Source organism: Hyperolius riggenbachi, chromosome 5, assembly GCF_040937935.1.
Source record: "Hyperolius riggenbachi isolate aHypRig1 chromosome 5, aHypRig1.pri, whole genome shotgun sequence".
Taxonomy (NCBI): Eukaryota; Metazoa; Chordata; class Amphibia; order Anura; family Hyperoliidae; genus Hyperolius; species Hyperolius riggenbachi.
The window spans coordinates 431,509,576-431,532,690 of NC_090650.1; positions in this window are offsets into that span (position 1 = coordinate 431,509,576).

The window sequence follows — 23,115 nt, forward strand, 5'->3', positions numbered from 1 at the left end:
CTGCACACTCCCCCTCTGCTCTCTCTCCCAGTCTGAAGCCACACCTCCCTACTTAAGACATGATACAGCCACAAGACATGCAGTAAAACATCCAGCCAATGCAGAATGATTTATATAAATACATATGGACAGCCCTATAGATGACTTCATGAAATACAGTATATAATATTTTCTACTTAGTATGAAAGGGCATATTTATTGTTGTGTGTTCAGGTTTTTTTTTAGTTTGTTTTTTTATAGGTCGCTCTTATTAGAGATTAATTTACAAACTTTATAGTGTAGCTAACTTCCTTGTTGATTGCACGTATTTCTGCGTTATAATACTGATTTCCCCTTTGAATTCATGTAAGGTCAAACTTAATTGTTTAATCAACGCAGTAATTTGTTTATGCCCAAACTAGCTACCTCTATTAGCATAGCAATCGGGACCTGACTAGTTTAAGGATGTGCCATTGCTGATATTAATGTAATAATTAAAGTGAACCAGAGACGAAGCACCTTCATGTATTTTACCATATATGTCAGTGGGAACATTAGAGAAAACACCTACCCTGCTGTCTGTCAGCCCTGATAAAATCCCTGACTGAGCATTCAGTCTGGCTTTGCTATAATGACTCAGATATAATGATTCCTGAGCAGAGCCACAAGGGGGCAGGCTTGGGCTTGAAAAGACACCAGAGAACACAGACTCAGCTATAAAAATTCCTGAGCAAAGCCAGACTGAATGCTCAGTCGGGGATTTTATCAGGGCTGATTAAAAGCAAGCTGAACAGTTAAAAATGAAACAGAGAGCAGGGTAGGTGTTTTCTCTAATGTTCCCACTGATATATATGGTAAAATACATGAGGGTGCTTCGTCTCTGGTTCCCTTTAAACACGTTGTTGTTTCTTGGATACCTCAGGCTGGGGTCACACATTGCAGGCATGTCATTCTGCACGGTGTGCTCCCAGCCTCAAAAATGCGCAATGCACAGCAGAATACACATTGTGCGTTAGAATATAAGGGGGAGCAATAGATACAGTGTGCCTGTTGTGGGGCCCATTGATCTTTTTTCAGAATACTGTGATAAATACATGATTGGATGTGTTGAAAAAAAAATCAGAATGAGCAATAAGAAAATTGAATGTTTTGTTTTTTTTCAATAATTTTCCTTATTTGATCAAGCGGAAAAACTGATTTTACAGTATTTCTCTTGTCAAAAACTAAATGTGAGAGGGGAGATAACAAGCTTCCCTCTTGTTGGCAAGGTACCAAATAGAGCCCGGCTGACTGAGATAAGATTTATTACAGCAGAAACATTTCTGAATATACTGTAATGCTTGCAATGCAGGGTCAGCTTGTAGGCAGCATAGTAAACACAGAGCTGTGGGTAATATTTGATTTCATGGCTGACAATCCAGCTTTTAAAATAATCAGTTTATTATACAGACTTTGCAGTGCCTGTCAAGTTTAGCTGACTCCCCATGTCTAGACATAGTTAAATCACCATACTATTTTGTATTCTCCTTTAAAGTCCTGCGAGTCCAAATTTAATCATTTAATCAACCCAGTAATTTGTTTATGCCTAAACTGGCCACCCCAATTAGCATAACAATCGGGACCTGACGAGCATAACAATATGTGACTGCTGCAATTAATGTACTAATTAAGCTCAGGTTTTTTTTCTAAGTTTCATTTTCTATGTCTCATGGTCCTGAAGACAGGTGCAGTACTCTGGAAAATAGAGTGGGGGCATAGTGATAGCTAAAGTATGGCTGGTATGGGGCCTGGAGCAAGTTTGACCTTGAAGGTGCTCATACATCTATAGACTCAATGGCTGATTAACTATTCAATTCGATAATTGAAAAATCGGTGCCGCCAAGTGCCAATTTTATTAATCATATTGTTTGATCCACAATTAGCCTGCACATAATCATCTATCTTTACTACTGGCAGACAGGAAAAAACAGACAGCACCAACTGTCATTATCTGTAACCACACCCCCTAACCATGTGATAGGCTAAAACATTTTTTTTTATAGATATACAAATGCACAGAGGGACATAATGGATGCTTTTGCAGCTGGAAACAGTTTCCCACAATGCAACAAGGCTCACAGACAGGAGACTGTCAGGACCTAGGTCCTGACATCACACTGAGGGAGGGGTTTCACCACAATATTAGCCATACAGACGTCCCTGATGATCTATTTGAGTAAAGGTAAAGATTTCTTGAGGAAAAGGGGGTGTCAGCTACTGATTGGGATGAAGTTCAATCCTCGGTTACAGGACCTCTTTAACCACTTGCCGACCGCGCACTCATAACGCGCGTCGGCAAAGTGGTAGCTGCAAGGCTGCAGGCTAATAAGGAAACAGCCGCTCGCGGCTGCTTCCTGTCAATTCACGGAGGGGGACTCCGTGAATAGGCTGTGGGCCGCCGATCGCAGCTCGCAGGCTAAATGTAAACACAAGCGGAAATAATCCGCTTTGTTTACATTTTTACAACGCTGCTAACAGTAGCAGCGTTGTACTAGATCAGCAATCCGCGGCCAATCAGCGGCCTGGGATCGCTGTCACATGACAGGCAGGAGCCTGTTAGAGGCTGCACAGGACAGATCCGTTCCTGTGCAGCCTCGGATCTCCGGGGAAGGGAGGGAGGAGAGGGAGAATTCTGCGGTGGAGGGGGCTTTGAGGTTCCCCCCCCCCCCCGCCAGCCACACGCAGGCAGGAGCGATCAGACCCCCCCAGCACATCATCCCCCTAGTGGGGAAAGAAGGGGGGCGATCTGGTCGCTCTGCCTGGTATTTGATCTGTGCTGGGGGCTGTAGAGCCCACCCAGCACAGATCTTAGAAATCAGTGCTGGTCCTTAAGGGGGGGGGGGGGTAAAGGCTGAGTCCTGAAGTGGTTAAAGCGCATCAGAGATGAAAAACTAACTATAACAAGTAACTTGTCTATATATCTTATCTAAAGTTTAGATAGTTTATTATTATTATTATTATTATTATTTAGTATTTATATAGCACCGACATCTATCTGCAAACAGCTTCAACAGTATATGATTACTTCTTCCTGTGATAGAATGACAGCCGCCACGTTTTGCTTGTGATCATTACACAGGCAAGCTGCTCTGCATCTCCACCCCCTCAGCCTGTGAAAACTTCACTCCCCTCTTCTCCTCCTCCCCTCTGCCTCTGAAATCTCTGGCTAGTAAGTTCCTCCTCCTCCTCCCCAGACTGAGCTCCCATAAGCCATTGCTACATGGATCTCAGAGTGCCTTGGCACTGGAGGAGCTGTGGGCGAGGCTTGTTTAGTTTATAGGGAATTGGGGTATTAAAACAAAAAAGTATTTGGCTTGAGGAATGCCCTATAAACCATATGTAAGGAATATAATTATGCAATGAGTAAAAGTGTATCTTCGATCCACTGTAAGGTAAGCTGGTGCTCTATTGAAGGCATATTTAAAAAAATAAATAAAAAATACAGCTATCTTTTATGGTCGGAAAAGTGTACTTAAACACCTTGGAGAATTCTTCTTCTCCCGGCTGCGGTGAGGAAGTCATCCTCATCGTTTATACACAAGTGCGCAGCGCTGCGGATTCGTGGCAGGCGGGTAATCATTCAGCTGTCGACGAGACTGAGAACCCATCTCAAGCTTTTGCATATTCGCCCAGCTAAAAATATAGGGAAAGAAAATCATTTATATTTTATTATTTTGAAAATGATTCCCCGATCTCCCAGGAGTCGATAATATGCCTTAAAGACATCACACAACGCGCTTCCTGCGGTTTCCTGTGACTGACAGGCGCGGGCGGAGGTCCCCGATGGGCCCATAATAATATTTGTGAATGAGAGGCCCACTGAGCTGCCGAGACAGCGGTGATGGAGGCAGCAGCGCCGGGGCACTATATTGCTACCACAAGGTTTTACAGGGAAATATTAAGAATAGGCTGTTTTATTGACTTTTCTGAGAAGAGCAATCACTGTATGGAGAAACAGTGGCGAAAATCATTTACAGTGAACCTAAATGAACTCAGAAGGGATAGTTCCATATATAACTTATGCAGGGCAGTTTCTAGGCTAAATTGCACCCAGGGTGAGGGTGTAAAAAGTGCATTCTCATTCCGGAGAGGGGATGTCTCTGGATGTTGGAGAGGCTTCCTTCCTCCTCCTCCACCGGCTTATTCCAGCTCTGGGAACCCTGAAAAATCACAAGCGCACTAGCACAGACCTGCTTGGGGTTTGGCGGGAAAAGTCAAGTCTGATCGTCAGGGCTGGCCATTAACAAAAAGGAGGTAATGGCCCCAGGGCCCCCAACTGCTGATGGGACCCGCACCCTGCTAGATCTCCAGGGGGTCTCCTACCACACGGCTCCTAAGTACCAGGACCCCGCATGATGCATGGCTCCATTGTAGTAACTCACCTGTACCGGCGCTCTGCTCCATCCGTGCGCCTTCTTCATCCCCGCTGCATGTCTCTTCTCCAGGAGGCGTGGTTAGAGGTGTGGCAGGGGTGTGTCTTACAGTGTTTTTTTATGTCAAAAAGTTGTGAGGTATGGGATTGCCCGGCAGGGATGAACTCCGTATGAAATCCGAATGAGTTTCATTTGGATTTCATCCAGATAGTTAATGAACCGGACGGGGCGGGCGTGGGAGGTTAACATATCTGCCCTCCGTCTTCTTTAATGTGTCCCATGTCGCGTCTCACGCTGCGTTCCAAGCCGCGTCACGTGACTACTACACTTCCCACTTCAACCCGGAAGGAGGAAGTGTGGTGGTCACATGACCGCGGCTTGGAACGCAGCGTGCGACGTGACGTGGTACACATTAAAGAAGACGCCTGCTGGGTAAGCTTAACTATCCCTCACCCGCCCATCAGGTGCACTAATTATCTGGCCCACTGGATTTCATCCAAATAATAGGATAACAGAAGCACCTACAGGATAACAACACTAAAAGAACTTAAAAACTGATCTTGGTAATAGAGGAGGCAGTGGTGGACTTACCTCCTCCAAGCAGAACATACGACTGTTGATTTTCAGTCAAAACAATTTTATTGGATTGTAATGATCTGCTCAGCTGCCTGTGCAGGCAAGCAGCTTTTTGACCATTGTTCAGGTCTGCATTCTGCAGGTCTCTGGAAGAGAGACCTTTTGTCAGTTTTGCAGCTTGCTTCTGCTGAGGAATTTGCATGCGTTTGTCATGCAGATTGCCTAGCCACATCCTTTGTGGGCTTGCTTTGTATATACCATGTGATATCACAGACCTTCGCTGGTCATAAGGAGTCTTCCTGTGAAACACTCTGGAGAGTGTCAGCCTTGCTCATTGTTTGAAGGATTAGCTTAAGAGTAATTCTTGGGACTGCACTCGGCAGGTTTCCCTAGTGCAGTTAGGATTGCTTATCTGTTTTGTTTGTCTGTTGCGATTGTCCTGTCCCAGCGGTGGTCGACAGGAGGTCGTTCTGATCTTTGTTCTTGGAGTATAGCTGGAGCAGCGGTTGCTAGCAGCTATCTCCTGTATCTGTCTTGCCTGGATCGCACTCGCCTTTCGCTAGTGCTGTGGATCCTTCTGTTCTGCCTTCCTGGATCGCACTCGCCTTGCGCTAGTGCTGCTGTGGATGCTTCTGGTCTGCTACTCTGTTCTGTCTTCCTGGATCGCACTCGCTTTGCGCTAGTGCTGTGGATCCTTCTGTTCTGTCTGCCTGGATCGCACTCGCTTCGCGCTAGTGCTGTGGATCCTTCTGTTCTGTCTCCCTGGATCGCACTGGCCTCTTTTCGCTAGTGCTGTGGATCCTATCTCTCGCTTGTCCCTGTTTTCGTGTTTCTGTCTTGTCAGCTACGAATGCTTGCTGGAGGCTCGGTGAGGCAACCGTTAAGCAAGCGTTCGCGTCCTCTGTTTCATGTTTGTTTGTCTGTGGTTAGTTAGGCGTGCTTGTCTCTATTGTGCTTATCACGTGGAGACCGCGCATGAACGCGTGCACTGTTGCGAATGAGTGCGGTGTTCGCGTTTAGCTAGCGTTTGTTATTTTCCTTATCTCCTCATTGTATGATTTGCTGTGCCTTTGCTACTCTCGTGCTCTGCCTTGCTGTAACCTTGTGTCACGTCTGGCGATCGCACCTCTCATGATCGCGTTCCTACTTCATATCTGCTGTGGTGTATGCACTGTCGCGGGTTGGCGACTAGTTTGGTGCACACACATACAATCTGTCTCTGTGCTCATTCTCAATCGCCTCTCTTGCGATTGCGTTCCGTCCCTTCGTGCAATTCCTGTCTGGCGTGTGTGGTAGGGCAGAGGAGCTGTTCCTCTGCACTCCACAGCTCCCCCTGTCGACAGGAATTTCCCTCTACAGGTGCATTGGATCTTCTGCTGGGTTTCCGCAAATTATACGCTTGTGGAGGATTTCCGCAGTGTCAGCGCACACGTCTTGTGCGCTGATCACGGAGAGAATTGCACAATCGTTCCATGGATACTCCAAATAAAGTGCAACGCGTTTCGCGGGGTACAAACCCGCTTCATCAGGCAATAACAGATAGGAGTAAATAGCATCTGCCAGTATCATCAACGCTGAGCAGCTCTGTTTTCATCCAAAGCTCATCCCTGCTGCCCAGGTGAGATTAACCAGCAGGAGACATTTTATATCTCAGAGTAGACAGAGAAAGGACAGCCGCTCAAGGATTCTTCCCCGGAACAGAAGGAGAATCGGGAATTCGGTTTATCGTAGACTCCTTACCTGGAACAGTAATACCAGTGAGATAGAATGCAGAATGGTGAGGGGGAGGACTGATACAGTCAGGAAATAGATCTTTGAACTGAGGATGCTGAAGAGATTCTTGTCAAGTTATCTGTCTCCCCATTTCCCATAATCCCCCGGGATAATGATCACCTGCGCTAAAAGAAGCTATTATCAATTAAACAGTTGTTATTTTATACATTTAGGGTGGCTTTGGCTTCACAGTTATCCCAGCAATATCTTGACATATTTTTCTGCCATTTTTTTATGTTTACGATTTCACATTTTGAGATTTTTTTGCATCCAATTTTTTTTTTGTTCACGAGTTTATGTGAATCTTCGCTTCATGATTTTTCCTGTGCAAAACAATGAAGTTAATTTACATGAAATTGTATTTAATGAACTGCACATTCGCATGCGAAATTTCAGGGTTGGAATGCAACTGCGTCTAGGGCCCGCTACAGATCACAAATCACTGTTTTTGAGAGCAGTATAGCCACTGAAACAGAGCCATTTCCAGCGCGACATCACTCGGAAAAATGCTGAAGGTGCAGCAATTGCAATTTCAGCAAATTGCAGTCGCTCCTGTGGAATAGGCTTTTGCTGCTGTAGAATAGGCCAGGGGACAAGCAATAGGGGGTGCAGAGGTTACGACCACACCGGGGCCCTCCCTCAACCAGTATTACCTCTTTATTGGTCCTGTGCTGGTAATAAGGGGCGTAACAATAGACCCTGCAAGGGATGCAGCCGCAGGGGGCCCCAGAAGCTTCAGGGGGGCCCGTGGGAGGAGATGTTTCTTTTCCCTGTCCTGAGAGACTGACAACTAAGGGCGGAGAGAACAAGCTTTCTGCTATCTGCACAATTATTCTAATGACTACATCTGCTCAGCCACTTATAAAGAATCATACAAAGTTTTACAGGCAAAGATTTGTAGACAATCCCTATTCAGAGTGCAGCAGGCTCTTGTGTGGAGCACCCAGCCCCCAAGCTCTTTACTTCTCCCCAAGTGCTGTGTACTGTAGTGATGCTGTTTGTGTGAAAACATGCATGTTTTATCACAGAAGCTAATGTAATTGATAGAGAAAGTGCTGTCTATTTTTATTTGCATGGGGAAAACACATCCAAGTGTGCCCTAGCCAATTGAATAACATTGGTTCTCAGTTTGCCTGTGCAGAAAGTGAGGGGGGGGAGGGGCATCCAGTTTCGCAGGGGGGTCCAGTGATTTCTGGTTACGCCCCTGCGGGTAATAATCACTTCTATAAATGTGTTGAATTATAATAATCATTAGCAAGCTGTTCCCCATTCCCTTCTTGCACCTCTGACACTGTAGCTGTCCTTGGCAGGTTTTGGTGCGCCATATCAATTGTTATGTATAGAGTGCTTGGGGGGCCCAGTATATAACTTGCAACAGGGCCCATAGCTTCTTAGCTACACCCAGTGGCGTAGCTAAGGAGCTGTGGGCCCCGATGCCAGTTTTACAATGGGGCCCCCAAGCACTTTATGTATAACAATTGATACGGCACACCAAAACCTGCCAATGGCAACTACAGTGTCAGAGGTGTAAGAAGGGGATGGGGAACAGTTTGCAAATGATTACCACTATTCATAGTATCTATAGAAGTGATTATTATGAGCACAGGACCAATAGAGAGCTAATACTGTAGTTGAGGAAGGGCCCTTCGGGGCCCCTCTGGCCCAAGGGCCCCGATGCGGTCGCAACCTCTGCAACCCCTATTGCTACGCCCCTGGCTACACCACAGGAATAGTCTTTTGCTGCAGTGGAGTAGGCTTTTGTAATCGCTGGCAATTCCTAGAAAGCAAAAATCGCCGCTAAAACATCTTTAGTCGGACCCCGGCCTACGGCTGCCTTTACACTTATCCCTGCGATTTCCAACCGCATTTTTACTATTTGCGTTTTTTTGCATCCGATTCTTCTTTTTCTGTTCGTGTTTTAGGCCGTTTCCCCCTCTTCCGTATTTTGCTGCGTTGTGAAGCAGAGCTCAATGCGACGGGATCCGTTTACATAGACTGCACTGTCTGATGTCCTCATCCAGGCATTGCTGAATCGTAACGCCTGGATGGCCATGAAAATACGCAAGCATATTGCGAACTCCACTGTAATGAATGCAATCTCATATTACCCAAAAATCGCATCGTAACAGAAGTGCTGTGCTTTTCCGATGCGTTTAGGAGGGGAAGGGCCCTTATGCAAATTTTTGCAATCCGAATTTTACATGCATACCGATTAAAATTAATTTACTTGAAATTGTATGTCATTAACGTCACATTTGCATGTGAAATTTGCATTTGGAAAAAAAGAAGTACATATGTAAGCAGCATTCCCTCTGATTATTGTGAGAAAATGAAAGTTTTTTTCAAATGCGTTTTCCACATTATAAGCCCTATTGCTGAATATGCAGTGTTTCCCTGCGTCCGAGTCATTTTCCCGCATTCCGTCAGTAGGCATGCCGGTGTGATTCGGACAGAATGCTCTAATTTTCTGTAGCGATTCGGCTGCGGCTTTGCAGAAGCGCAAATTGCTGCGTCCGATTCAAAAACTAACTCGCCAACCAGTGGTAAAAGGCCCTAAAATGTGTGCTTGTATGCATTTTGTTTTCTGCATGTAATGAAAGTGAATGGAAATTTGCATGCCATGCGCAAATTTATGCTGCAAGAAGCTCTTTTTTCACACTTGCAAAAGCACAAATGTAATTTCATGAATGTTAGCAGGAGTGTTTTTCTCTGTTACACGTTCGCAATTCTCGTGCAAATTTTAATAAGCGTGAAACCCTGCTGTAGGAAGTTTTTTTCTGCAAAAAAAAAGTTAACACAGCAGCTTAAAAAAGAGAACCAGAGACGAAGCACCCTCATGTATTTTACTACATTTATCAGTGGGAACATGACAGTAAACACCTACCCTGCTTTTAGTTTCATTCTTATGTGTTTAATTAGTCTATTATCAACTGGGATAAGAATCCCCGACTGGCTCAGTCTAGGTTTGACCTGGAATCATTATAGCTGAGTCACACTTCTGTGGAGTATTTTCAAGTCCAAGCCTGTCCCCTCCTGGCTCAGCTTTCCTGCTTTGCATACTGAGAGCTCTGATGACATGGGAGGGGCTGCTTTTGCTGAGAGAGAAGCTCTGAAACAGACAAGTGTGGCTGCAATATGATCTGTGTGCTCTGTGTGCACTCTTCATAGATAATGATGATGACTGCAGTTTCATTCGTATTAGAGACACTTCCTACAGGCAGCTGCACATCATACCAAAATGAAAGCACACAGATGAAAGGCTGCAGCAGCCTTTCTCATATAGCCTAAATAGCAGCCTAGTCTCATATAACCTAGACAGCACATCCAGAACAACTCATAACCCGGAAGCAGAAGGGATATGAGCCGGCGGCCATATTGGATTTTTCCTGGAGCAATAATGGATAAAAAACACACAAAAAAGGCACACCAGAGCGGCGAAAATTATCAGGTAGAGCATTTATTCTTTACAAGCTATCGACTGATATGTTTATTTTGTGTGAAACGTTCATCTCTGGTTCCCTTTAAAGAGAAACCATAACCAAGGATTGAATTTCATCCCAATCAATCAGTAGCCGATACCCCCTTTCCCATGAGAAATCTACCCTCTTTTCCTGAAAATAAGACTTACCCTGAAAATAAGGCCAAGCTGAAATTTTGAGCATGCTTGAAATATAAGCCCTACCCCGAAAATAAGCCAGCAAGGTAATTAGCTGTGCGCAGGGATGACAGGGAGGTGCCTCATCAGTACAGTAGCACACCATCAAATCCAGGAACAGCACAGTACAAAGGAACAGGAAAAGTTCTCCTGAGAGACACTTCCTGATAGAATATAAGACATCCCCTGAAAATAAGCCCTAGCACATCTTTTAGAGCAAAAATTAATATAAGACACTGTCTTATTTTTGGGGAAACACGGTATTCCTTTTCACAAACGGATCATCAGGGGGCTCTGTACGGCTGATATTGTGGTGAAACCCCTCCCACAGTGTGATGTCAGCATCACCTTCCACTGACATCACCTTCCAGCAGTAAAAATGTCACCAAGTGATAAATGTCAGCATGTAAATCAGGGATAGGAAAGATTTTACACTGGGCAAACACTGACTAAATCATTTATACATAATTATTGTAAAAATGAAGCATGTTTTTAATTACATTATTTTCCCTGGAGTTCCTCTTTAAGTCAAATGCGATACTATCGTCTTGCATTAGATGTCGGACGAATGCGAATTCGCAAAAACAGAAATCGCAGAATTCTGTCATGTGTAAAAGCTTTGTATGGCTTTGCGTAACATATGCTATATTAATTTCTTATTTTTTTTAAACAAAAGTGTAGAAGCGCTGTCAGAAGCAGCAGCACCCCAGATGGAGATGAAACGACGGGATTATTTTTAGCAGACGCTGCACATTTCAGTCGCTCTTGCCAGGATTCTGGTGATGGTTCCTCGCTGAAGGTGACATTCTGACGCCGGTGACGTCACCGCGGCCGCGTCCTTGTCCTGAGCAGAGGTAGGAGTCTGCGTGGAGTTTGGGCCGGCTGCAGAACTTACGAGGATCTATAAATAGTCAGCGCGATGTGTCCGCCAGGGGCCGGCGGGGATATATGGGATTGTCATGTAATCGCTGTGCACACCAATCGCTTTGTGCCGCTGTTTACACAGCTGCCCCGGACGCCGGCCCATTTCTCAACATCAGCAGCAGGACGAATTCCAAATGGATATCTGATTAATTTGTCATTTTTCACCATCTGTGAAACGTGTAAATAACGAGTTTCATCTCTCTGAACAAACATCAGTCGATCTGTCTGTTAACACCGCGAAGGCTGCCGTTCCTTTCCTGTCCTCACCTGCAGGACAATGCCACCTTGCACACCTCCTGAAGTTACATAACAGTCTGACAGAAGAAGCCGTAGGGTGCCCATTCATTATTTGATCTTGATAATGCAGCCCAATTCACCTTTCTATTTGATGATGCCGCAACATGGTCGCCCAATCAACATCGCAATTGCTTGATTGGGTGTGCAGCAGTAACGACATTCGATATTGCGACGACCAGTGTACGTTATGTGTCGTGAAAATATACCTGGTCTCCAAGAATAGTCTGGAATGAATATTCCACATAACTAAACAGCCAGTGGCGTAACTAGAAATCACTGGGCCCCCCTGTAAAACTTTGGATGGGCCTCCCCTTGCTTTCTGCACAGGTACACTTGAGAACCAAGGTTATTCAATTGGCTCGCGCATACTTGAATGTGTTTTCCCCATGCAGATAAAAACAGCAGTGAAGCACTGCACGCATTTTCTCTATCAATTACATTAGCTTCTGTGATAAAACGTGGTTGTTTTCACACCTACAGACACACATTTTATTGAAAAGTTTGAAAATATCAGGTGAAAAAGTGAATTCCATATGGGCCATGGAGTGCAGAAAACGCATACAGAAAAACAGATGAGTGAGCTCCCAGCCTCAGCTTATTACACTCACTCTGTCCACCTCTGATGGAGCAGAACTAGCTCTGCAGACTCCTCCAGCATCACCATTTGCCTCTTCATAAACATGCTGTTAAGTCCTAGGAATGTCTGGACACACACCATAGAGTGCTTCTTCATAGACTAGGTTGTGAGGTTGAAGGAGGTCCCTGAGCAGCAATAAAAAAAAAAAGAATTCCAGACTTACCTGAGGCTTCCTCCAGCCCCCATAGCCGGCAAGGTCCCCCAGAGTCCTCTACTTCCCTTGAGTGGTCCCCGCTGTCAGTTTGGTTCTCTAAAGACTGAACCGCGCATGTGCAGGACTCTTACGGCGACCAGCATGATGATGCGCAGGGTGCGCGCCTGGGACAGGAACATGTGACTGCAGCCAAAGTCACCAGAAGAGAACTCCGGGGGACTTTGTGGGCTCTGGGGGCTGGAGGAAGCCCCAGGTAAGTCCGAATTTCATTTTTCGTTACTTCCCAGGGTCCCTTTAAGGCATGTCTGGACACTCCCCACAGAGTACTTTTAATACAAAGGTGAGCTTTTTCATAGACAGGCATGCCTAGACACACACTATAAAGGGTTTCTTCATACACAGGGATCTTAGGCTTAGGCATGCCTGGACACATGCCATAGAGGGCTTCTTCATAGACAGGGTTCTTAGGCCTCGACACATACCATAGAGGGCTTTTTCATAAACATAGTTCTTAGGACTAGGCATACCTGGACACACACCATAGAGAGCTTCTACATAGACAGTGTTCTTAGGCCTAGGTATGTCTGGACACAAAACCATAGAGGGCTTCTTCATACACAGGGATCTTAGGCCTTGGCATGCCTGGACACACACCATAGAGGGCTTATTCATACACAGGGATCTTAGGCCTAGGTCTAGCTGGACACACACCATAGAGAGCTTCTTCATAGACAGGGTTCTTAGGCCTAGGTCTAGCTGGACACATACCATAGAGGGCTTATTCATAGACAGGGTTCTTAGGCCTAGGCATGCCTGGACACAAACTATAAAAGGCTTTTTCATAGATAGGGATCTTATGCTTAGGTCTACCTGGACACACACCATAGAGGGCTTCTTCATAGACAGGGTTCTTAGGCCTAGGCATGCCTGGACACATACCATAGATGGCTTCTTCATACACAGGGTTCTTAGGCCTAGGCATGCCTGGACACACACTATAGAAGGCTTCTTACAATAGAGGGCTTCTTCATAGATAAGGTTCTAAGGCCTTAGCATGCCTGAACAAACACCATAGAGAGCTTCTTCATAGACAGGGTTCTTAGGCCTGGGCACGCCTGGACACACACTATAGAAGGCTTCTTCATAGACTGGGATCTTAGGCCTAGGCATGCCTGGACAGACACCATAGAGGGCTTCTTCATAGACACTGATCTTAGGCCTAGGTCTAGCTGGACACACACAATAGAGGGCTTCTTCATAGATAAGGGTCAGGCCTAGGCATGCCTGGACACACACCCTAGAGGGCTTCTTCATAGATAAGGGTCTTAGGCCTAGGCATGCCTAGACACACACTATAGAGGGCTTCTTCATACACAGGGATCTTAGGCCTAGGTCTAGCTGGACGCACACCAATGTGGGCTTCTTCACAGACAGGGATCTAAGGCCTAGGTATGTCTGGACACAAAACCATAGAGGGCTTCTTCATACACAGGGATCTTAGGCTTAGGCATGCCTGGACACACACCATAGAGGGCTTATTCATAGACATGGATCTTATGCCTAGGCATGCCTGGATACATGCCATAGAGGGCTTATTCATAGATAGGGTTCTTAGGCCTCGACACATACCATAGAGTGCTTCTTCATAAACAGGGTTCTTAGAACTAGGCATACCTGGACAGTGCGCCGCGGCGAAAAGTGGGGAGGACCGAGGAGCGCGCAGCGACGAAGACTGGGGGGGAGGGGGCCGCGGCGTGCGCAAAAATGGGCGTGGTCATGACATTGTATGGGTGGAGCTAATGTAATGATGTAACAGCGAGGCATAAGAAAGCAGTGTTTACGCCATGATGTGGACAAACGAGACTTTGCATCATGGGTGTGCAGAAACTGTGTGATGCTAATAGTATACCGTAACCACAAAGCAGCAAACATAGCCATCTATGACCATTAAATAATAAATGCAGTAACAGTTACCCCGGACACCAGAAAATAAACGCAATAGGCAACATGTCAGCACAAAATAAACGCAATGCGGGCAAATTGTCAGTATAAAATAAATGCAACGCGGGCAAACATTTCACCAGAAAATAAACGCAATGCGGGCAAACATTTCACCAGACAATAAACGCAATGCGAGCAAACGTCAGTACAAAATAAACGCAATGCGAGCAAACGTCAGTACAAAATAAACGCAATGCGGGCAACATGTCAGTACAAAATAAACGCAATGCGGGCAAACATTTCACCAGAATATAAACGCAATGCGGGCAAACATTTCACCAGAAAAGAAATGCAATGCGGGCAAACATTTCACCAGAAAAGAAACGCAATGCGGGCAAACACTTCACCAGAAAAGAAACGCAATGCGGGCACACATTTCACCAGAAAAGAAACGCAATGCTGGCAAACATTTCACCAGAAAAGAAATGCAATGCGGGCAAACATTTCACCAGAAAAGAAACGCAATGCGGGCAAACATTTCACCAGAAAAGAAACGCAATGCGGGCAAACATTTCCCCAGAAAAGAAACGCAATGCGGGCAAACATTTCCCCAGAAAAGAAACGCACTGCGGGCAAACATTTCACCAGAAAAGAAACGCACTGCGGGCAAACATTTCACCAGAAAAGAAACGTAATGAGGGCAAACATTTCCCCAGAAAAGAAACGCAATGCGGGCAATCATTTCACCAGAAAAGAAACGCACTGCTGGCAAACATTTCACCAGAAAAGAAACGCAATGTGGGCAAACATTTCACCAGACAAGAAATGCAATGCGGGCAAAGTTCACCTGGAAAAAAAAGCATTTACTCACCTGGCAGAAGTCTCCGGCCTCTGGCCTGCTCCTCCCGGGACCACCTTCCCCCTGCATATCTCCCGCGCTGACAGGGCTACGGCAAGATGGCGCCCGAAGCCCTGTACTGGAGACACAAATAGTCTCCAGTACAGGGCTTCGGCAGCCATCTTGCCGTAGCCCTGCTCGCCTGCTGGTGTCGGAATAGACACCGGAAGAGGAGGCTGGAGCGGGGGGTGCGGGCAATGAACTGGCACGGCGTCTATAGACACCGCTGCCAGTTAATGAGGAGAGAGTGGCCAGAGTCCCGAGGCCGGGACGTCCCGCTGCTTAAAGCGGGACGTTTCCCGGGACCTCATTAAGCCTGGGACAGCGAACCCTGAATCCGGGACGCGTCCCGGGCAATCCGGGATGTCTGGTCACTCTATCTTAGGCCTAGGTCTAGCTGGACACACACCATAGAGAGCTTCTCCATAGACAAGGTTCTTAGGCCTAGGCATGCCTGGACACACACCATAGAGATCTTCTTCATACACAGGGATCTTAGGCCTAGGTATGCCTGGACACACACCATAGAGGGCTTCTTCATAGACAGGGATCTTAGGCCTAGGCATGCCTGGACACAAACTATAAAAGGCTTTTTCATAGACAGGGATCTTATGCTTAGGTCTACCAGGACACACACCATAGAGGGCTTCTTCATAGACAGGGTTCGTAGGCCTAGGCATGCCTGGACACATACCATAGAGGGCTTCTTCATACACAAGGTTCTTAGGCCTAGGCATGCCTGGACACACACTATAGAAGGCTTCTTCATAGACAAGGGTCTTAGGCCTAGGTCTAGCTGGACACACACTATAGAGGGCTTCTTTATACACAGGGATCCTAGGCCTAGGCATGCCTGGACACACACTATAGAAGGCTTCTTCATAGACATGGAGCTTAGGCCTAGGCATGCCTGGACACACACCATAGAGGGCTTCTTCATAGACTGGGTTCTTCGGCCTACATCTAACTGGACAGTGCTTGAAGTTCGCCCTTCACAACTGCCTGCATGTACTATTGGTGGTTCCCACACTCTCTGTTTCTCCTGCTGGAAATGAGGCTTCATCTTAAAAAGAACCCCTGTAAAATTAACATTTGATTAACTGTGTGAATTAGCCTTTACTACGCCAGGTATAAATGTTCTTGCATACCACAAGCACCAGACACTGAGAGCGCCACCACCAGGTGGGAAGGCATGCAGCAGTTAGCTTTGCAAGTCTTTTGATGAGGCTGAGGGACAGCTTTAGGTCAAGCGGGGCCCTGGGTAGAAATAAATGGGGGCCCTTTATATTTCAATACTATACCAGCAGTAAAATTAGAGTTACCTTTACAATCCCTGACTCGGGGACCCCTAAGCAGCTAGAGGCCCCGGGCAATTGCAGTTTGGCCGTATGGCGGCACTGGCCTTGCTGAGGCTCTATCTTTAGACCGGTGACTTCAGAATCTTTTCTAAGAATCACACGCATTATAATGCAGGACCTTTATAAATGCTGCCTTCGGATGGTAAGAATCAAATCACCCACTCTCTCCTCTTTTATCGACTTACATCCGTGACTGTAATAAATGGTCCGTCACCATTGCGGCGGATCATACGCTATGACAGGCCCCCTTCGCATCAAGAGTGCATCCCATTCTGAAAACATATTACGGCCTCCACACCATAAATCACACGGCCAAATAGTTTTGCCAAGCAGGGGATACGGTGCATAAATTCCGAATACCATCGGCGGAGCCTTTGTCGTGAGATTTTTTTAATCCTCCTTATGACACGTAAGCGTTAAGCGTTTTCAATTCCCGGTAAGGCCCGGGGCCCTCGCTTTCAATATTTAATCACAATAAGTACTCACGAGTTTTGGAGGCTGGGCTGCCTACTCATCCAAACAAACAGCCGAGACTTTGCAAAGTTTATCACTCATTCTCATGCTGTGAAAGCCATCTTTATATTTCAGTGTCACGTTCAAACTGATGATAATGTAGAGATTGTGTAGAGAAAAAATAAAGACAGAAATATTTTCTAATAGATTGTGATAGCGGAACTTCTTAAAGGGGTTCTGTGTATGGCATTAAAAACAAAAAACAGACACTTACCTGGGGCTTCTATTGGCCCCCTGCAGCTGTCCTGTGCCGTCCTCCTATGATTCTCCGTTAGCCGACGCTGGTTCCGGTCTAATTCTTCCTGCAATGGAACTGCGGCTGCGCGCAGTACAAGAATGCTTGCTTCCGCGCGCATCATCTGGAGCTTACTGCGCAGGCGCAGTACAAGAAAACTTCGTACTGCGCCTGCACAGTAAGCTCCCGATGACGCGCGCGGGAGCAAGCATTATTCGTCTATTTAGACAAATAATTAGACCAGGCCGTCGGCGGGTAACGGAGAATTGTAGAAGGACGGCGCGGTACATTACAGCTGCAGGGGGCCGATAGAAGCCCCAGGTAAGTGTCTGTTTTTTGTTTTTAATACCCTACACAGAACCCCTTTAAGGCTTCTTGCACACTGCAAGCGATTCAGATTCAGATTCCGCTTCTTAATCAGTTTTTACCTCCGATTCAGATTCAGATTTGCAGTGTGCAAGGAGCAAACTGCAAATCTGAATCTGAATCGGAAGTAAAAACAGATTAAAAAGTGGAATCTGAATCTGAATTGCTTGCAGTGTGCAAGAGGCCTAAAGGATGCCCGAGGTGACACGTGACATGATGAGATAGACATGGGTATGTACAGTGCCTAGCACACAAGTAACTAGGCTGTGTTTCTTTTTTTCTTTCTCTGACTGAAAGCTAAACATCAGGTATGTAAGAGTCAGTTTCTGTCTGGGTCGGGACCGGGTCAGACTGGGTCAGACTATAGAATAATCCTCACTGATAAGTAATTGCAGCCATAAAACACTTTCCTGTCAGTAAATGGCTTCTGGGAGCAGGAAAGAGGTAAAAGGGTCAGTAATTCATTGATTTGAGCTCTGGCATACTTCAATGAAGGTGTCATTGAGCAGAGACAATGAAACAGTAAAAACTTAAAAACTAGATTTAAATATAAAATAAAACTGTGTGATATCTAAAAAAAAGTCATTTTTAGGAGGAGGACTACAATTGTTTTTCTCATCAGTTTATTTTCACCTCGGATGTCCTTTAAGCATAGAAAAATATCTGCTAAAAAGGAAATTGGGTAAACCAGACATTTAAAGAATTTTTCAATGCATTGGACCCCAGTGATGATGTCTTGGTATGGTATACTGGCAGTGACACATTTAAACCCTTTGATTGGCCTATCATTGACCAATTTTCCACCTCCGTGTAGTATGAAGGCTTACCTTCACAAACTAACCATGCTATTCAATATCTGTTGACTCTCACACTACATGGAGTTGGTATACTTGGTCAGTGATTGGCCAAATGTAATTGAAAGTGTGTACCAGGCTTAAAACCAGGTTAAGACTTTCACCTTTGATTGGCGAATCGCTGACAAATTTTACCATCTCCATGTAGTATGAGGATTTACCTACACCGTCTGCTCATAGTATTCAATATCTGTTGTCCCTCATAGTACATGGAGGTGGTAAGATTGGCTAATCAAAAATTGAAGGTGTGTACCAGGCTTAAAGGGCAACTAAAGTGAGAGGGATATGGAGGCTGCCACATTTATTTCCTTTTAAACAATACCAGTTGCCAGGCAGCCCTGCTGATCTTTTTGGCTTTAGCTGTGTCTGAATAATGCCTGAAACAAGCATGCAGCTAATCTTGTCAGATCTGACAATCATGTCAGAAACACCTGATCTGCTGAATGCTTGTTTAGGGTCTATTACTAAATGTATTGGAGGAAGAGAAGCAGCAGGGCTGCCAGGCAACTAGTATTGCTTAAAAGGAAATTAATATGGCAGCCTCCATACTCCTTTCTCTTCAGTTGCCCTTTAAAGGGATACTGTAGGGGGGTCGGGGGAAAAAAGAGTGGAACTTACCTGGGGCTTCTAATGGTCCCCCGCAGACATCCTGTCCTTGCGCAGCCACTCACCGATAGAGTTGGGCCGAATGGTTCGCCTGCGAATGGTTCCATGCGAACTTCCGTGGTTCGCGTTCGCGTCCCGCAGGCGAACGTTTGCGGAAGTTCGGTTCGCCCCATAATGCACCATGGAGGGTCAACTTTTACCCTCTACATCACAGTCAGCAGGCCCAGTGTAGCCAATTAGGCTACACTAGCCCCTGGAGCCCCACCCCCCTTATATAAGGCAGGCAGCGGCGGCCATTACGGTCACTCGTGTGCCTGCATTAGTCAGAGTAGGGCGAGCTGCTGCAGACGGTCTCTCATAGGGAAAGATTAGTTAGGCTTAGCTTGTTCCTGACTGCATACCTGTTCTGTAACTGTTCAGTGAGCCCACTGCATACCTGTTCAGTGAACCCACCACTGCATACCTGGTCAGTGAACCCACCACTGCATACCTGTTGTGTTCAGTGAACCCGCCACTGCATACCTGTTCTGTTCAGTGGACCCGCCACTGTATACCTGTTCAGTGAACCCGCCACTGCATACCTGTTGTGTTCAGTGAACCCGCCACTGTATACCTGTACTGTTCAGTGAACCCGCCACTGCATACCTGTTCTGTTCAGTGAACCTGCCACTGTATACCTGTTCTGTTCAGTGAACCCGCCACTGCATACCTGTTGTGTTCAGTGAACCCGCCACTGTATCCCTGTACTGTTCAGTGAACCCGCCACTGTATACCTGTTCTGTTCAGTGAACCCGCCACTGCATACCTGTTCTGTTCAGTGAACCCGCCACTGTATACCTGTTCAGTGAACCCGCCACTGCATACCTGTTGTGTTCAGTGAACCTGCCACTGTATACCTGTTCTGTACAGTGAACCCGCCACTGTATACCTGTTCAGTGAACCCGCCACTGCATACCTGTTGTGTTCAGTGAACCCGCCACTGTATACCTGTTCTGTTCAGTGAACCCGCCACTGCATACCTGTTGTGTTCAGTGAACCCGCCACTGTATACCTGTACTGTTCAGTGAACCCGCCACTGCATACCTGTTCTGTTCAGTGAACCCACCGCATCAGTGCGCATACCTGTGCAGTTAAGTGAACCCACCTACCTACGTGAGTGCACGCAGTGTGATATACCACTCCGTGCATACCCGATATGGACAAAACAGGTAGAGGAAGAGGTAGTGCCAGAGCCAGAGGAAGGCCACCCGGCAGGTCTGCGCGAGGTCATGTAAATGTAATTTCGTGTGGACCTGGCCCACAGTTCAGTGCTCGGAAGAAGGCACGTCCCATCACCTCCCAAGATTGTCAGGACGTGGTTGAGTATTTAGCAACACAAAACACCTCATCTTGCTCAGCCACCAGCGCTACTACTAGCACCACTTCCGCTGCATTTGACACTTTGCAAGAATTATTTAGTGGTGAAATCACTGATGCACAGCCATTGTTGTTACAGCCAGATGAATTTTCACCAGCTCATATGTCTGAGTTACGCGGCAACACTATGGATGTAACGTGTAAGGAGGATGAAGGACCTACTGATGGTGCATGTTTGGATTTTTCTGAGGCAAGCGAAGCAGGGCAGGATGATTACAATGATGACGATGATAGGGATCCTCTGTATGTTCCCAATAGAGGAGATGAAGAGGGGGACAGTTCAGAGGGGGAGTCAGAGAGTAGTAGGAGGAGAGAAGTTGCTGAAAGAAGCTGGGGCAGCTCTTCGTCAGAAACAGCTGGTGGCAGTGTCCGGCACCATGTATCGCCACCTATGTACAGCCAGCCAACTTGCCCTTCAGCATCAGCTGCTGAGGTCCCCATAGTGCCCACATCCCAGGGTGGCTCAGCGGTGTGGAAATTTTTTAATGTGTGTGCCTCAGATCGGAGCAAAGCCATCTGTTCGCTCTGCCAACAAAAATTGAGCCGTGGAAAGGCCAACACTCACGTAGGGACAAGTGCCTTACGAAGGCACCTGGAGAAAAGGCACAAACAGCAATGGGATGGCCACCTGAGCAAAAGCAGCAGCAGCACACAAAAGAAAAGTCACCCTCCTTCTCCTCTTCCTCCTTCAGGTGCATCATCTGCTTCTGCCGCTTTCTCCCTTCCACCTTCACAGGCACCCTCCTCCACTCCGCCTCTGCCCTTGAGCGCTTCCTGCTCCTCTGCCCACAGCAGCAGTCAGGTGTCCGTGAAGGAAATGTTTGAGCGGAAGAAGCCAATTTCGGCCAGTCACCCCTTTGCCCGGCGTCTGACAGCTGGCGTGGCGGAACTGTTAGCTCGCCAGCTTTTATCATACCGGCTGGTGGACTCTGAGGCCTTCCGTAAATTTGTGGCCATCGGAACACCGCAGTGGAAGATGCCAGGCCACACTTATTTTTCGAGAAAGGCCATACCCCAACTGCACCGTGAAGTTGAGAGGCAAGTGGTGTCATCTCTTGCAAAGAGCGTTGGGTCAAGGGTCCACCTGACCACGGATGCCTGGTCTGCCAAGCACGGGCAGGGCCGCTACATTACGTACACAGCCCATTGGGTCAACCTGGTGGTGAACGATGGCAAGCAGGGCGCAGCGGACCAAATTGTGACACCTCCACGGCTTGCAGGCAGGCCTCCTGCCACCTCCTCTCCTCCTGCTACATGCTCTTCGCTGTCCTCCTCCTCCTTGGCTGAGTGGCAGTTCTCCTCTCCAGCTACACAGCCCCAGCTCCGCAGGGCCTATGCTGCATGCCAGGTACGACGGTGTTACGCCATCTTAGACATGTCTTGTCTCAAAGCGGAGAGTCACACTGGAGCAGCTCTCCTGGCTGCTCTTAAGAAACAGGTGGATAAGTGGCTGACCCCGCACCACCTGGAGATAGGCAACGTGGTGTGCGACAACGGCAGCAATCTGCTTGCCGCTTTGCATATGGGGAAGCTGACACACATACCCTGCATGGCACATGTCATGAATCTAGTTGTTCAAAGATTTGTGGCAAAGTACCCTGGCTTAGCGGCTGTCCTGAAGCAGGCCAGGAAGTTCTGTGGGCATTTGAGGCGGTCTTACACAGCCATGGCACGTTTTGCGGAAATTCAGCGGAAAAACAACATGCCGATGAGACGCCTGATTTGCGATAGCCCGACTCGCTGGAATTCGACCCTGCTCATGTTCTCCCGCCTGCTAGAACAGAAGAAAGCCGTCACCCACTACCTCTACAACTACAGTAGAATGAAACAGTCTGGGAAGTTGGGGATGTTCTGGCCCGACAACTGGACACTGATGAAAAATGCATGCAGGCTCATGCGGCCGTTTGAGGAGGTGACCAACCTGGTGAGCCGCAGTGAGGGCACCATCAGCGACTTAATTCCCTACGCTTACTTCTTGGAGCGTGCTGTGCGTAGAGTGGCGGATGAAGCTGCGAATGAGCGTGATCAGGAACCGTTACGGCAGGAACAGGCATGGGACCAATTTTCATCAGACCCAGCTGTTTCCTCAACACCTGCGGCAGCACAGAGGGGGGAGGAGGAGGAAGAAGAGAAGTCGTGTGCAGAAGACGAGTCAGACTCAGAGGATGATGAGCAAGGTGTTTCTTTGGGGGAGGAGGAGGAGAAGGGGACGGCGGCAGGAGAACAACCGCAGCAGGCATCGCAGGGGGCTTGTGCTGCTCAACCTTCCCGTGGTATTGTTCGCGGCTGGGGGGAGGAGGTTGACTTACGTGACGTCACTGAGGAAGAGCAAGAGGAGATGGAGGGTACTGGATCCGACTTTGTGCAGATGTCGTCTTTTATGCTGTCCTGCCTGTTGAGGGACCCCCGTATAAAAAACCTCAAGGGGAATGAGCTGTACTGGGTGGCCACACTACTAGACCCTCGGTACAGGCACAAAGTGGCGGACCTGTTACCAACTCACCTGAAGGTGGAAAGGATG